We start from the raw sequence: 18,821 nt of genomic DNA, 5'->3' as shown, positions 1-18,821 counted from the left end.
TATTGTTTCATTGGACTTTCGCGATTGAATACTGTTCGTTTCTTATACTAATTGTTATGCCATTATTTATACATTTAACTGTCTACGGATTTTTCCGTTTTTTCTGAGCATGACAAGGAGCACACGGCAGGTGTGACTGGTTGGCAGGGAATGCTCACTTCTCCATGGCCCCTGATCCAACCTCTAAATTTTGAGATCCGTGTTCGCTATGCTCCAAATTTGTATTGTTTCATTGGACTTTGGCGATTGAATACTGTTCGATATCTTCATATTCCGTATAAATTTCGTATGCTTTTAGAGCTCCATGTTGCTCTCCGCCCGATTTGTATTTGTTTCAATAGACTTTTGAGCTTTGATTCGTTATCTCCATATTTTCTGTAGCATATTTAGCCTTAAGGGTCAGATTATTTAATGTTTGATCTTTTATAACCTTGATATTTTTTGTAAGTTGATAAGAATTATTTCTAAACAGTATTCATTCTTTCAGTTTTTGAGAAACGGTCCGATTAAGGACCTGTAGCCCTTTTCGCAAAGAAAAAAATAATTACGAATGAAATATTGAGATAAAGACACTTACGAAATGTTGACTTCAAGCAAGACTATTTCATCAACCTGTTTTACAATAGCTTGCCTCGTTTTACGAAACTGTGCGTACGTAGAGCATGCTCTTGCGTATCGAATCTACTGGGAGACATAAACTCCATATGCAGATGAAATATGGAGATTACGAACAGTGTTCAAGCTCAAAGTTTATTTAAATAAACAAATCAGGAGCAGAGTTGTGTGTGTTAAAATTCTTGTTTCATCAACTTGTTTGTCAATAACTTACCTCCTTTTAGAAATTGTCCATACGTATAGAGCATGCTCTTGCGTATCGAATCAACTGAGAGATATACACCCATATATGCAATGTTGTGATCCTAAATGCGGTGGCTCTAGTCCTGTCTGATCTAGTCCAGATAATGAGAGGAGGTCACCAGACAATGTTGTGTTGCGAAATCTGGTGGCTCTAGTCCTGTCGGATCTAGACCAGATAATGAGAGGGGGTCACCAGAAAATGTTGTGTTGCTAAATCTGGTGGCTCTAGTCCTCTCGGATCTAGTCCAGGTAAATAAGAGGGGGTCACCGGACAATTTTGTGTTCCTAAATGCGGTGGTTCTAGTCCTGTCGGATCTAGTCCACGTAAATGAAAGAGAGCCACCAGACAATGTTGTGTTCCTAAATCTGGTGGCTCTAGTTCTGTCGGATGTATTCCAGGTAAATGAGAGGGGCCACTATACAATGTTATGTCTGAATCTGGTGGCTGTAGTCTGGTTGGATCTAGTCCAGGTAAATGAGAGGGGGCACCAGACAATTTTGTGTTCTTAAATCCGGTGGCTCTATTCCTGCCGGATCTAGTCCAGGTAAATGAGAGGGGGGCACCAGACAATGTTGTGTTCCTGAATCTGGTGGCTCTAGTCCTGTCGGATGTATTCCAGGTAAATGAGAGAGGGCCACCAAACAATGTTGTGTTCCTAAATCCGGTCGCTCTATTCCTGTTGGATCTAGTTCAGGTAAATAAGAGGGGTCACCAAACAATGTTGTGTTGCTAAATCTAGTGGCTTTAGATCTGTCGGATCTAGTCCAGGTAAATAAGAGAGGTCACCAGACAATGTTGTGTTCATTAGTCTAGTGGTATTAGTCCAGGTAAGTAAGAGACCTCTATACAATACTTTCGAACATTTCTACTCTGAATTTTCTGGGTTATAGTTTTAATATTTTTCATTAATATACAACAAAAATTGCCACTTTTCTTAAGTATTAGGAATGAAATTAAAATATGTGAAAGCGCAAGAGTGTGTCAATACAACGCGTCCAGAAATTTGAAGATTTAATAACTTCGAGATGAAATAAGATTTTTTTATCATATTTTAGTTAGCTTGGCTGTCTGCCTGTCTGTGTCTACATCAGAGTCTGTATCTGACGAAATCGTGTAAAAAATTGGACCCCTCGAACCAAGAGCAATATGATTTTGCTCATGACTTAAAAAGTATATCAAACGCAATTTTGTGTCAAATCTCAGATGTCAAGTTAAGTAGTGGAATAATGCCTAGGTAATAGCACTGAAACCCTTTATTGGTACTGCCAATACTTACTAGTGCATATATTTGTTGTTGCTAATATGTCGATGATTTCTTTTATAAAAGATAAAGGCCACTAGGCAAGGTATGTTAAAATTATTATTAAAATCTTGTACCGTTTTATATTTCTTTTAATACTTAAAAGTTAAAAATTTCTTTAATGTCTATGATAGGGGCAGTGACAAATGTTTCTCTACAGAAGACTCTTGAGTAGCTCATTCTATTTACTCTCTCGCCAAAATATTTAGATTTACAGATTTAGATTGTAAGCGGCTAACTACTTGTACTGAATACTGATGCAAGTTTTGTTTATTTGCTTTGGCGATGTAACAAAATTGAATCCAACTGGACGAAAGAGCGGAAGTCGGTATTAAATCTAGAATTCATAATTTACCATTACTGTAAGTTTGAAATGGTAAAAAAGTCCTTTAAATTTCATTTAATTTTTGAAAGAGAAAAAAAATCTAACGTTATCAACTTTGTCATTAAACATTTTATGATATCTGTATTTCTCCTAATTGATGTGATTCATCAGGATAACTTAAGTTTAACAGTTAATCCAAGGAAATGGGATAGTTTTTACCTGTCGAGTAGTAGCTTCAGATATATATTAGTAATATTTAAACAAATTTTTCGTCTTAACGTAAACAGTACCTTTTCTAAATACAAATAATCTACAGCTCCTAATGAATCTTACTAAGAACTCCATTTTTATAATAAGAAAACTATGTTGAACAGGAAAACCAGCCTCCGTCAGAGAAATTACACCCGACCTGTGTAGACTGAACACTAAAGAAATGTTATGTCACGACTGGACAGAACAATTGTATGTACATATATTCAGGGATGGGGTAATGGTAATGTGTAATGGTAATTGACAGTAATTAATTACAAATTTCGATGTAATTTAAAGTAATGTGTAATTGGCCTAATTTTCAATTACATGTAATTGTAATTTAATTAATTACTTTCGAGAAAAGCATGTAATTCACAATTACTTTTCAATTACATTCAATTACACTGGTGTTTAATAAATGAGAAATACCCCCCCCTTTCATATCCCATACACTTTATTCAAGAAACAAACTGAGTTTTTGGAAAATATAGTCTATAAAAAAAAAGAATTTATATATTTCCTTTATTTAGTGAATTTCTGTTTCCTCTTTAAAATGCATTTTCTTCAAAACTTTTTAATTTTTAATCATATTTATCTCCCTGTTTATAATGTTCAAATAAAATTAATAATTTTGATTAAGTTGTTTATGAATTGGCACTTAATACATCTAGTCCAATGGCTTCTAATCCTTTGTTTGCCATATCTACAGCTTGTTTAAGAAGTGATTAACAGGTGCTAATTAGTGCCCTAGGGTCATGTGCATATAGACACTGCATGAACTTAAATAGAGATTTCACACTCATTTTGACTTTACCTAATGGTAGTTTTGTACACACACATTGGCTATGTCTTCCCACAAATCTTTAAAAAGCATATATTTTGGTGTTTTAACACCAATTTTTCTATTTTAATAAAAATTTTGGAAATTAAGACAATAGTTTGACACAATATGTCACATACTAACATTTTGAGATATACAGCTTAATAACATGTTTTGAAATTATAATGATTTTTAAAGAACAAGTCCACTATTTAACTCTTTAATCAACAAATAAATATAAGTCAACAACATTTCCCAATTTTGCCACTTTTTCAGTTAAAATTTCACAATTAAAAGGGTACAGGAGCCTGTACCAAAAATGGGTCAATTAAGCCCTGAAACTTGCTATTAGTCAGTATTTATGTATTCACGTCACAAATGCCCCAGTGTAAAATATCTTCATTGCAGAATTTTTTTTTAAAACCTGATAGATGCATGTAGGTTAGGGGATGCAATATTTAAAAATTTCATTAACATCTAAACAATGTTTACTTAATGTAAAAAAAAAAGGAACTGAATCTATATGAATATATATGAACATTCATGATTATTTATCATTGTTTATTTTTATACGTTTTTTCTGAATGTAATGTGTAATTTAATTAATTACATTTGCAAAGTACTTGTAATTTAATTAATTACATTTCAAAATCCTTGTAATGGTAATGGTAATTTAATTGAAGGTTTTGGGCAAGTAATTGTAATTTAATTAATTACTTTCCTATGTAATTGACCCCATCCCTGCATATATTTATATATGATTCTTCTCATCCTTCTTATTCTAGGCTTCTGTCATAAAAGTGGGTCTGATATTTTTGCATGATGATGACAAATTCCAAATACGAATATTAGTGCAAGACCTATAATGTAATATATGTAATATATCATTTTGACAACATTCAGCTCTGCCATTGTACTGTATTTTATTGTGTATTTTATTATTGCATCTTTGCAGAAACATTATTTCAATTGTTTGTAAGACAGTTTCTGTTTTTTAAAAACATGTTATATATTTATTCTATTTATAGCACATGCTGATATGTGAATAATCTATTTTCTAATTTAATTCTGTATCTCATGAATTCGGTCACATACCTTTTAAAACTACATGTTTTCTTGTCATTATTCATGAACTGGGGATGAGATGTTATAATCTTAAAGAACTGTAATAGCGCGATTTATTTGTTCCGGATATTCTTGTATACAACCCGCTGCCATCTTTGTTGATGTGACGTACATACTAGCCAGAGTTTCGCATTTTGTATCTCTGTGATTTTATTGATTGTTTATAATATTATTTGAAATAACTCAAGTTGCTAGAACAATTGTTACAAACTATTTATTATAATCAGGCAATCATTTGTACATTTAATAGCTTATCATTGTGCTCGTATTTGAAATTACTTAGTTGACATCGTCTGCTATACGATTCAATGTTTTTATGACAATTATACATATTTCTAGGAACTGAATATTTACTTACAGGTTAGGATAATATCAAGGATAGTCATATTAATTTAATCCATGTGTATTTGTTAAATCACAGCTTGTTTTTAATTATTTATTCTTTGTGTACGGCAAACTTGTTTGGCACTGTACGGCAAATCTCATGTTGTGCGGTGCCGTACATTGCCACGATTGGTCGAGTGTCACCGTACAGTTATTTCATTGGTTAAGCCCTATCACGTGGTATCTCAGAAAGTTCTATATATATGAGTCGATCAGCCAATAATGGCAGATAATCTTGCCTAAGTTCTCTTAGCGCTAAATTCAAATTCCAGCTTTCCATTAGGTGAGAATTAATTAAGACAATTATCTCCCAACACACTGGACACCTATTAATTATTTGAAAACATTATTATTAATTACTATTTAATATTTGAGTTGACGGTCACCTTGGTGCCCCGCCCCCTTTCTTCCATAGCCCTGTACGGTAGACGCCACCGACCAAACTCATGTTTTATACCTGATGTTGTTATTGCTGAAATGTGCTAATAAATAAATTATTATTGTTACCTTTGAGAAACTCTCGTTCTGTTTACAATACTGAAGTTAACCAGGACTGAAGTACCACCGTACTTGTGTGTGTACAGTATGTTGTTATATTTTGTAACCCCCATTTATGAAAGGCCATCCGTGGGGAGCTTACACTAGTATTCAAGTTTTTCTTTTTCACCCATATTGCAAGGAAGAAAATTAATGGATTAAGGAAAGTTCTAAAAGGTTCCCCTCAAATGTTCCTCTTAATAAGGTTTTTATAACCTACAATTTAAAACGAAAGCTTAAATGACAACCTTTTATTGGGACGACATTTAGTTTTATTGTGTTTCTAAGGTATTCATCCAGCTGTCATTGCCACCATTGCCAGCAGAGAGTCGCACGCTGGTAGGCTACTGATATCGACCAATGGCTACGGAGATAACAACAATGCTTATGGAACTATGCATTATAATGGAGGGAAACCATGTCAGACAAACATTTGATTATTTTTCACATTCTGTTCTTATAAATTAAGGGGGAAATGATTTTTTCAGTGCGATGTAAAGCACTGTCCCGTCTGCGATAGAAAAACTGGTCGGAACTGTAAAACCTATCACTGGGACAACTGTGAACACATCAATATGATGACAAAATACACTTTGGTGAAATACATTAAGGAAGTTAAAAACAAGAACCCAACTTGGACCCCAGAGCAGCAGCTACAAGGTATTAAATAAATGATGCAATAATAGTAAAATGTATTTACTGCTTTCAAATAATATTTCAAGAACCTTCCTTACAATGTAGCTATAAAATTCATACATTAATCTTTGAAATCAAAAGCAACAGTACAATTATGATTACTTTTTGTCCTTACAGTGCCAATTAAAACAAGTAAAAACCAGTAAAAATAATTAGTTCTATTTGTAAGGTGGTGTTGCTGCTTACAATTTTGGAGTGAGTAATGTTCGGTCATGGAAGAATTTGGATAAAGGATCGACAGACGACGACTACAGCAATGACGTCATAGCTCGTGCTCAATATCTAATAAGCAAGCAGGGATGGTAGACCGCCAGCTACTGACTTTTGTTCCAGAAAAATTGAAGCAATAATATAATGATATTGATAGTAATATATATTAATAATAATATGTGTTTATCTAACACTTTTTGATTAAGGCATCTTATAATTGTTGATGTGACAAATTTGAAAATGAAATAAATATTTTAAATTCTCTGTTTTTTTTTTTAGAATGATAAATTTATTTTTTGTCCCTTCAATAATGTGTGTCTTTTGCATTAAATTTTTGCGACAAATAAGACGAATAATAAAGACTGGAACTAAGGTATCAATTTTAATCATTTATTGAACTATTGTTAAAGGGTGGACACGTGATTAAATCTCATAGGGTTCAAAGGGATTTGATGAAATACAAACTCGTATATTGATATATGTTTAAAAAATCAAAAGATAAAGATATTTTACACTGTTTATTTTTTGGATTATAGAATATAAGAAATTCAGGATCAGAAAAATTGGCGATAAGCTTAGGTCTTGAATTTTGCACTTTGAATGATCAGTCGGTAAAAAGGGTGACGAGAACGATAACGTAATCAATCTAGTAAGTCCCTTAAATAATACAATTGGAGAACAGGTTTTTAAGATTTTTAAAAACACGAACCCCCGGAAAAACAGTTGTTGAAACAAGGGGCTTAGGAGGAGTAAGCATCCCCTGTCGACAGGTCACAGCCTCCTAGAGCCCTATGTATTGATCATGTATAGAGAAATCCCATGTCAAAATAAACATGAAAACAATAATGTAAAAACCATTTTTCAAGCTTTTTGATACCTTTAGATACTTGTTTTTGAAAATTAGGTCATTATAACCATCACAGAATTTTCAAAATGAACTCGAAATGAGATTGTTTACAAACTTCAACTTATTCAGTACCCCGACTCCGTTTTAAACGGTGATCGTATATACAGCAATTAAGCTTGAAGACATAGACAACATTTGCGGATGGTAATATGATACTGATGGTAAAGCTGAAGATACCCAATTTGTCACAGTCGTATGTTTGCCATGAACATTATTCAGTTAAATATTTAAAAATGAAATACATGTTACAAACTCTGTGGTTACTTTTATTTCAAGTTCACTGGGATTTATCAAGTCGACATGTAAATGAAAATGAATTTTAATAAAAAAAAAAGTCATCTAAGTATCAAAATGTTTCATTGAAGTCCACATCAAAAATCTTCTTTTCATGTACAGTATTCTAATAAATTTTGTGTCATGAGAATATAATTTACCGGAGTGAAATTTATGAGCAGAGAAATTCTAACAGATCGTTGGAAAATCTGGTTTCAAGACACAAAGACATTTTTAATGAGAAATTCCAGTAAATAGTCCTCGGAAAAAAAGGATCAGAATGATTTTTATCTAATTAACCTAATTAAGACTAATCAAGTACACAGTTGAAAACTTCCATTTTTATTTTAATTTGTTTTATGCAGCAATATATCCTTATCACCTGCATATATGGGTGTATATCTCTCAGTTGATTCGATACACAAGAGCATGCTATACGTATGGACAATTTCTAAAAGGAGGTAAGTTATTGACAAAAAAATTGATGAAACAAGAATATTAATAGGCTCATTCAAAGCCATCATTTCGTAAGTTCTATGGTCGATACAATGACCTCGTCAGCAAATACAATCTATTATTCAGTCATATTCTGACCGAAGTTTTTCATTTTAATTGTTAGGCCGTTATTTATACACTGAATTGTCAACAGATTTTTTCGTTATTTCCCGATCATGACAAAGAGCACACGGCGGGTGTGACCAGTTGGCAGGAGATGCTCACGCCTTCATGGCACCTGATCCCACATCCGATGTGTTTGGAGGGCCCTATTTGCTTCGCTCCCGATTTGTGTTGTTTTAATGGACTTTGAGCTTGAATACTGTTCGTTATCTCCATAATTCACTTTAAAAAGTTGTCCATAATATCAAAAAGGCCTGATAGTGAAGAGTGATTGTATAAAGTATGCGAAATTTTGTTGTTTTTTGTGACGGTCAGACAGGTCCAATCGCCCATGACCATTATTTTAATCGATATGTTTGGATGGTACAAATATATCGACAAAAATATGAACATTTATTAAACAATATGAAGTGCATCTTCATTGAACTGTGTGTTGAAGTTAGATTGAATAAACATCTAAATATGATAAGGTGCGCCTTAATGATACATGAAATGAAAAATTGTCCGGAATAAATGAAACATGAAGTAATTATATCGGGACCATGATGATGGCTCCTTCTTGACAAATATTATATATAAATTTTAGCAAAATAAAGGGGATTTTTTTTTAAATTTGTCTTTTTATTGCGCACTTCTATTTTTTTTTAATAGATAAGTTTCTTATATAATTTTTTATGAACCATTAAGTTATGTAAAATTTTATCCTTGCATTAAAAATATGAAACATCTTTCTCTGTGGATGTTTTGTGAAAATTAACATGATTATATTTGTAATGTTTCATATATGCAATCCTCTGTGCGACCTAATTGTAGATATCCTAAGATATTAGCCCGGTATCAAATTTAAAGTATTTTTTTTAAAAGTAATTATTAACAAGAATTCAATAAATGAAGATGGATTTTTAAGACACATTGTTATTATTCTTCCTATAAAAAGAATAAAACCTCTGATCAAAAATTAGTTATTTTACACATTTTTCCATATTAAGTTTACTGAAGAAAAAATGAAAATCTATCTGCTAGGTACATTTTCTTTTAAAATGAGATAAATATTTTCAAGTTGCGAAACCCATCCACAGAAAAATCCCCATTATTTCGTGAAAAACAGTAAAAACAAGCATCAATCTTACTGGACAGTAAATAAGGTCAAGTTCACCTTGTGTTTTGTAACTGTACGCAATTGTTGTCAGATCGCGAATTTGTATATAATATTATCAAGCAAAGGTCAGAAAATGGTGTATATATAAACAGTCCCGTGAATCTCAAACAAAACACTCAAAACATAGCTCCATCTTTCAGCTATACCATTGTATTGTTGGTGTCCATTTTCCTTTATGTGAAAGGTAGGAAAACATTTTTACCAATTATTTTAAACCACAACATAAGTTTGATAATAAAGTATTACTTTACCCTCTGAGTTAGAGAAAAGAAAGATTTTTAATAAAAAAAAAAGACAGGGGTAAACAAATTCGACATATTGTTTTAAAAAACAGTATTGAATGTTTTAAATGATAAGTATTTATATATAATATTTACCAGACCAAAGTATTAAATTATGTGACAGGGAATCTATGCTTCTTAACAAAAAAAAATTATGCACATGCATTTTATCTTTAGACTGTTGACAAAGGTACATATATCTCAAATGATAAAAAAGAAATTTTTTCTTAGTAGTCTTAATCATTGACTATATTAAATCATTTCTTACTCCTTTTAGTTTTTTTTCATTTTCAAATCTAGTCATATTATTTTGAATAAACTGTGGAGAGCTAGAAAAACACAACTTTAAGGGGAAAACACTTTTCTCGCAATATTTTAAGTTGATGGCGAAGCATCCCCCCATAAAATTTTTTTTCTTTATTTGAATATAATCACAATGTTTAAAATTGTTTATTTTTATGATTTTTATGAAATATATAAATTGTTTTAGTGTGTAGAAATATGTGCAAGTATTGATGGTGTCCGTAGATATTTGTGATATTTTGTTTATTTTTAATTATTCTCCCTTTTTTGTTCTTTTGATTGTACAGTGTATTATATATGTATGTATTTTATTTTATATATATCTATTTTATTGCGATTGCCTTAGGTGACAGCAACTGTATAAGGAAGGGTGGTGTTTGCCAAGTTAACAGTAAACCATGTGACAACAATTATTTTAGGGGATAGTGCAGCGGACCTACTTCAAGGCAGTGTTGTGTTTCAAACGAAGGTATTTTAGAATAAAGGTTATTCCCTTGAATTATCGCTATAACGATAGAACAGATGTGTGATGTTGCCATAATAAGGCTATTGCATCATTATCATAATAACTGTCTACTTATAATGTTTGATTCATTCTTCACAAATACTTTAAATGTATTTTTTTTTTTACCGCTAATCATATTTTAGCACCCTTTGCGCTGCGCCTTGTCCTCTAATTAAGTGTCAGCTTCCAATTTCTTCGAAATATAGGTGTTTCAAAATATACTGTGGTCAGCGTGCGGGTATCAAAATACAACTGATCCGCTCAGCTGACCACGTGACCCTAGTTCGTTAATTATTGGCTGGAAATTTCGCAGTCCACCGTCGTGAATCCCCAGCATGCTATATCTATTGCATAAACCATTACACACATGTAAACAGTAAATACAACGCATTTAATACATAAATTCAATTATAATCATAATTGCTGTTACATGTCGCTGCTACAGCTTTAATTTATGATTGTACTAATCAGTTTAAGATGACGATTGTGCTAAAGTATGAATGCGCATATCAAATTTGTTTTCATCTGTGTCAACTGGTATGTTATTAAGCAGATAACCCAGCTATTTCAGCAGCATGGTAAGTGCACAATTAGAACATAGATGCTGAGAATGAAATATCAACTTTTCAATATATTTTGACAGTAAAAGATCGCCCATGCAAAAGCAAAGAAGGTAAATGTCAGGAGAATCGTATTTCCTGTAGTGGAAGTTATCAGAGAAATCTGTGCGGTGGAGGAGCAACAAGGCAATGCTGTATACCAAGTTCAGGTAGGTGAAGAGTTGTAAACAATACCTTTATTCTGAAATGCCATGTGTAATATCTGTAGTAAAAATGCAACAAAACCATGTTGTGTTACAAGTTCAGGTAGGTGAAGAGTTGTAAACAATACCTTGATCTGTATGTGTAACAACACATCTCTATAGCAAAGAAGGAAAAAGATGAGCACTGTATTCCAAAGTGAAGTAGGTGAGACATTGCACATATTAACTTATAATACCATGTGTAACAACAAATCTTGAAGTAAAGAAGCAACAGGACGATGCTCTATTTCTCTTTCAGATGGATGAAAAGTTGAAAACATTACTTGTATAATTCTATGTTTATTTTGATTTATTTGACGAATCGTTGAAATTGCTATAAATGAATTTATTGTTCTTACCTTTTGATATATTTGTACTGCTCTGATATATTTAGGGACAGGTAGTAGTTGTTCTTCTGCCGCCACCATAGCCTGCAAAATAAAGAATTCTAGCAAAATAAGTTTATTGAGAACTAATCCTTACAGCAATATTAGGGATGCATGTAACGGAAAGGCAGTCAAACGCTCAAGGTACAAAAACCCCTAAATCAAATATATTTTCTTAGGGTTAGTAAATAAACAACTCACGCATAAGACATTTAGTGTCAGGTTTATCGACTCTGCTAGCTAAAGGAATGTGTTTATTTTTTCATTCAGATATGGTCTAATAGTAAAAAGAGAGGTTTTTATCAATTGTTTGTTGAAAAGTCTGATTTGCAGGAGTATGGCTGTTCCATACTTAACAGTTTGTTAGATTTGTTTCATTGAATAAAGAAGGTTTAATTTTTCTAAGTTTCCGTCCGATAAAACAAGGAGGAGAAGTATAGGTTTTAACTCTATCTGTCTTTTCGTCAACCTGTCTACCTATCTACTAATCCGTCTGTCAGTTTTTTCCAGAACTTTCTTGCAATATCGGATTTTGATAGTTTGAGATTGTCGATTGTGATTGTGTCCTTTGTTATATATAGAGCATTTTATTCTTTTTATCTGGAATTATACCCTCTTTGCTGGAGCTTTGACTCCCCTTTAGAATGTAAATCAACAAAATAATATATATGTATTATAGGGTAATTTTAGATTGAATTTTTTGATAATAGATTGCGATTTATACACAAGATTATTGCATACTGAAAAGTTGCATATAAAGTATGAGATCTATGCGATTTCATCTTTTCTTGGAAAAGTTATGGTTTATAGGGTAATGGCTAAAAATCAACAAATAATATGTTTTTCTGACTGCTTAGTTGATTAAACAATGGTAATTACATTTTGTTATAGTACACCACTGTGCAAAGCAGAGTTGTTGATAAGATTTAAGATAAGAGTCTAAATCAAAATTCGTCTTGCTTTCAAATCAACGTTTTAAATTTGGACAAAACTCCTATGCATATAAGAGTTGTAGATCAGGTTGAGTTTTGCCGGATTCTAAGCCTCATTATAGGAATTGGCCCTTAATTGACCTATATGATTAATAGAAGGTTTTCTATTTTGTGTAAACCGCGATATATAACATTAAAATTTAATCCACTGATGTGTATATAGTAACCGACCGAATTATATTTCTTTAATTCTCACATTTGCTGACTTAGTTTTTGCCCATTATTTCTGAAAATCGATAAAGTTTTTATCTCAAGAATACTTTTGGGTTGCTTGCATTTTTACTAAAATTTAGAATTAATCAGATAATTCATGATTAAATGTTGCTTCATTACATTTTTTATGTTTATGTTCAGAAAAATTATCATACATACATTTAATGAAAATGAATTGAAAATACCAGGAAGTATCAGTCTTTTTTAAAGTTATTTTGATAATGCTTACTATAGCTTCTATGTTCAATGCTAGCGAATCATGAATTCTTAAAATATGAAACGTGAAGCTCTATGAATGCATTATAAATATTTTAGGGTCTGATAGATGATATGTGTCTACATTACTAAGTACTTTAAGAACGCTTGTTTCATGCGGACACAATTTTTACAAACAAGAGCCCCATAGGCCACAACACTCACCTGAGTAACTTTGGCCTTGCTGTTTTTCACCTGATATCTCTCCCCCCTTGTTGTACTTATTGTGGCCCGGCCTTCCCCCAGGGTCATGATTTGAACAATTAGAATCTACACTACCCCAGGATGCTTCCACATAAGTTTCAGCCTCTCTGACCCAGTGGTTCTTGAGAAGATTTTTAAAGGTTTTTTTTCTACATATTTCAAAGTAAAACTTGGATTCCCTATTGTGGCCCCGCCCTACCCCCGGGGGTCATGATTTGAACAATTTAGAATCTACACTACCCCAGAATGCTTCCACATAGGTTTCAGCCTTTCAGGCCCAGTGGTTCTTGAGAAGAAGATTTTTAAAGATTTTTACTACATATTTCAATGTAAAACTTGGATTCCCTATTGTGGCCCCGCCCTACCCCCGGGGGTTATGATTTGAACAATATAGAATCTACACTACCCAAGGATGCTTCCACATAAGTTTCAGCTTTTCTTGCCCAGTGGTTCTTGAGAAGAAGATTTTAAAAAGATTTTGTACTACATATTTCAATGTAAAACTTGGATTCCCTATTGTGGCCCCGCCCTACCCCCGGGGGTTATGATTTGAACAATATAGAATCTACACTACCCAAGGATGCTTCCACATAAGTTTAAGCTTTTCTTGCCCAGTGGTTCTTGAGAAGAAGATTTTAAAAAGATTTTGTACTACATATTTCAATGTAAAACTTGGATTCCCTATTGTGGCCCCGCCCTACCCCCGGGGGTTATGATTTGAACAATTTAGAATCTACACTACCACAGGATGTTTCCACATAAGTTTAAGCTTTTCTGGCCCAGTGGTTTTTGAGAAGAAGATTTTTTAATGACTCCACCCAATTTTTGAATTTTCTTGATTATCTCCCCTTTGAAGGAGACCTGGCCCTTCTTAAACTTCCCTTTACCCAAGGATGCTTTGTACCAACTTTGGTTGAAATTGGCCCAGTGGTTCTTGAGAAGAAGTTGAAAATGTGAAAAGTTTACAGACGGACGGACGGACGATGGACAACGGGTGATCAGAAAAGCTCACTTGAACTTTCAGCTCAGGTGAGCTAAAAAGTAAAGCGTACTTGTGTACGTTTCTCTCATGTCAACACTATTCTGAATTTTTATCCTTACGGCTATTTTTGTAAAGAAGGGACTTTGTCGAGTGTTGATCGTTTCATTTTTTATCCTTTCCAGTTACGAGCTATTCTTGTAAAAAAGAAAATATCTCCTGTAAAACACTATTTTTATTCTTTACAGCTATTCTATTTTTATCCTTTACAGCTATTCTTGTAAAGAAGGGACCTCTCCAGGGGGTACAGTGTGCTTAGATTCCAGAATTCTTCAGTACATCTATAATCTTGGAACGCTTACCAAGTATCAATTTCAGGTAGAAGATAATGTTATCAATTCATCTATTACCTTGATCCCCTTGATTTACCTTGATTTACACATGCAAATACCGATTTTAGGTATAAGATCATTAAATCATATATGCCATATATATATATATATATATATATATATATATATATATATATATATATATATATATATATATGATCACTTGTATTGAAAGATACGGAAGCCGGTAGGTGCCAGGTAGAAAAATATTTTATCTGGCGGCCGCCAAATAATTATCTGGTGGCCGCCAGATAAATAACTGGCGGCCGCCAGAAACTTATCTGGCGGCCGCCAAATGATTTTCTGGCGGCCGCCAGATAAAAAGATCTGGCGGCCGCCAGTTATTTATCTGGCGGCCGCCAAATAATTATGTGGCGGCCGCCAGATAACTTTCTGGCGGCCGCCAGATAAATATTTGGCGGCCGCCAGAAAGTTATCTGGCGGCCGCCACATAATTTCTGGCGGCCGCCAGATAACTTTCTGGCGGCCGCCAGTTATTTATCTGGCGGCCGCCAGATAATTATTTGGCGGCCGCCAGAAAGTTATCTGGCGGCCGCCAGATAAAATATTTTTTCTACCTGGCACCAACCGGCTTCCGTATAAAGATAATTAAAATTGTTTGATTACTTTTATTCAGAACGAACTACATCTTTATAGTAGAGAATAATCATTTCGTTCATAAGAAAGTATAGCACTTTTGAATATTAGCTAGGTCCCTTTTCACAGTAGGCACTTGTTCATACCCCCTCTCTGCATTGATTACATAATAAAGATTCAAATCAAACCCTTAACCTTTATATGGATAAAATCCAGATATTTGTGAACATATTTCCCGGGACGTTAGACTATATATTTAACCAGTCAAAAACCTGAGAGGTTATTTCTAAAACACTTGCCTGAAAGGCTTATGTCACCGATTCATAGTTCAGGTTTTAAGATAAAGCAGGTACTTACAGTTTTATGTAAAGTTTGTGACAACAGGCTATAAAAGTTATCTAATTTATTAAATTTAATCTAATTTAATCTAATAATAAATATATTTTAATAAAAGTTTTTTAATAAATATAATCAAATTTAATCTAATAATAAACATAATCTAATAAATAATCTAATTATCTAATATCGTTTATTTTTTCAGGTAAATGCTATTGCAGAAGCTTGCCACTCTACCAATTCAAAACACTACCAATGTAAGGCTGTAGATTTCCAGCTTCACGGGAGTGGATCCAGTAGAGCAGCACAGGAAAAATCCTTCAGGGACGCATGTACTAGAGTTGGCGGATGGTCTCATGGGGGAACACGGGTGCATTGCCAAATAGGCTAGTTTTATATCTATCTGACAATGTTAGAGCAAGGAAAATATCATCATTATTCCAAAGAGGATAATTTTATATATATCTAATAATGTTAAAGCAAGAATAATATCATTATCATTGCCAAAAAGGCTAGTTATATATATTCATCTGACAATGTTACAATGATAACCATTGCCACGTACTCAGTAGACTAGCTTTATATTTATTTGACAATGTTATAATGATAATACCATCTCCATTCCCAGTCGTATATTTATCCCACAACGTAAAGCAAAGATGATATTATCTCATCATTGCTAAATACACCAATTTTATATTTATCGGGCAAGGTTAAAAAAGAAGACCATCATTGCCAGAGGCCAGTCTTCTTTTTATTCGACAATTTCAAAGCATGGATAATATCATCATTACATTAATTTTTTTCTTTTGAAAAATAAACACAATGTCTTCTGATAAAGATGATTAAATATGTCTGCACAGATTATCTACTCTTTGTTACAGATTCATCATGACAATATATGTTTTGTAGTTTGATGATGAAATCGAAGATGAAAAAAGAAGAGGAGGAAGATCTTTTACAATTACATTTATCAACGCTAAATCGTTCATTCCAATGAAACACATGCACCTCGCTATGATTAATTGCAATCTGAAAAATAAATTTCATTTACATATCTTGATCTTCATTGTAATCTTAAATGATAACTATTTGTATTTCTATAGAAAACGTATATCAGACAAATTGATGAAGCATCATTCAAGAAAGAAAAAGAAAGACACACGCTTATTAATATTCCCAATGGATGCATTTATATGAAAGAGAGAATATGAAAAAGAAGCAAGATGTTTTATATTTGCAGAGAAGAAAACTTAATGTGTAAAAAAATGACAATTCAGCGTAAAACAGGACAAAAATTATTACACAACTGTTATGATAATCTTACTTTATTGTTATATCTCATTTGAGGTTTTTACTCTCGTCTGTGCGCTAACTCCCTCCGTCTGTAACCTTTACACATTTTGGATATGTCCTAAGGAGCCGTTGGGTCAATTTCATCATAAGTTGGCTCAAAGTATCCTTGTTTGAAGAAAATTCATAAGTGGTCAAATAAAGAGCTACGCTTCTTCCAAGGGGAGATCATTCAGAAATTGAGAAAGACTAAATTATTTAAGAACTTCCCAACAATCTCGAAGCCAGAAAATACAAAACCTATGTGAAAGCTGTAAAATAATGTGTGTAAATTCAATCATGTAAATTCAATAAAATCATGGCTCTTGTAGAAAGAATGCAGCAAAAATAAGGGAGCAGCATTTTACAAAAGGACATACATAGGACAAATCTTCTCAAACAACAAAGTTATAATTAGTCACACTAATATAAGAGCATCTTCGGGTAGTGTAGATCCAAGTATGTATAAATTATGGTCATAGGAGAAGAGTTTTTCATGGGACTCTGTGGTGAAAAAATCTTTCATTTTTTTTTCTTTTTACGAAAAAAAAAATGGCCATGATTAGTAATTTTATTAGTCAAATATCCTCAGGTAGTTTAGACTTAAGTTTGTTTAAATCATAGCCTCGGTGGGTTTAAGTTAGGCTACGATAGGGAATCATATTTGCATGGGAAGATATTGAAAAGAATCTTCCAAGCAACATCAAGGCCTTGCTTTGGTCAATTTAAATTGTAACAATGCTCAGGTAGTGCAGATTCAAGTTTGATAGGTCATAACACAGAGTCCTCTCTTCAAGAACCACTGTGCTATGTTTATTCATATAGGTATGAAGTATCCCCAAATTAAATTCAGGTTTGTTCAGAAAGATCCCTTTGACTAGAGTAGGACCAAATAGGGCATAAGGTCTAACCAAGGGAAAATACAATTAATTTCTTTAGAATCTTTTCAAAGGAAGCAGGATGTATAAAAGAAACCAATCTATAATTTAACTAAAGTATTTTTGTATTCATTTGAATCAGAATTTATTCAAAAACTTCTACATGAGAAGAAGACACTTACTGTGGCCTTCAACTCGACATTTAGATTTATCGACTACGTATTAACAATTAACAATATTTACTGCCATCATTATGTCGACTCAATATATCACAGTGAGCTTGAAATATAAGATACCACAGATTCTGACATATCTATTTCATATTTGAATATTTTACTAGAAAAAGACTTAATGTTAAACTATCAACAAAATTTTATTATAAACGTGACGATTTTAACTTTTCCATCGTCAACTTTCCTTATTTATGTCGCAATATACCCTTATCACCTGCATATGGGGTCTATATCTCCCAGTTGATATGATACGCAAAGGCATGCTACACGTAAGAACAATTTTTAAATCGAGGTACTCTCATCATTTCGCAAATTCTATGGTCGATACAATGACCTTGTCAGCAAAGACAATTTATCATTAAGTCGAATGCTGACTGAAATTTTTCATACTAATTGTTAGGCCATTATAAAAACACTGAATTGTTGTCTACGGATCTTTCCGTATCCCAACCATAACAATGAGCACATGGCGGGTGTGACTGGTCGACAGGGAATGCTTACTCTCCTATGGCACCTGATCCCACCTCTGATGTTTTTAGAGGTCCGTATCTTCTTTGCTCCCTATTGGTATTGTTTCGATGGAATTTTGAGTTTGATTACTGTTCGTTTTCTTCATATTTCATTTCCTAAAGGATACGCCATGTTTTCATATCAATTTTGAGACATTC

The 18,821-nt window shown here is 33.0% G+C and overlaps 1 pseudogene; it reads left to right on the top strand.

Annotated features, from left to right (window-relative positions):
• Positions 1–9,310: 9,310 nt before the first annotated feature.
• Positions 9,311–16,101, top strand: LOC133191629 (uncharacterized; annotated as a pseudogene).
• Positions 16,102–18,821: the final 2,720 nt, after the last annotated feature.

This window comes from Saccostrea echinata, unplaced genomic scaffold (assembly GCF_033153115.1).
Source record: "Saccostrea echinata isolate AGI-Se365-2 ecotype Australia unplaced genomic scaffold, CSIRO_AGI_Sech_v1 ptg000023l, whole genome shotgun sequence".
NCBI classification, from domain to species: domain Eukaryota; kingdom Metazoa; phylum Mollusca; class Bivalvia; order Ostreida; family Ostreidae; genus Saccostrea; species Saccostrea echinata.
This window is presented reverse-complemented; position numbering and strand designations above follow the sequence as displayed.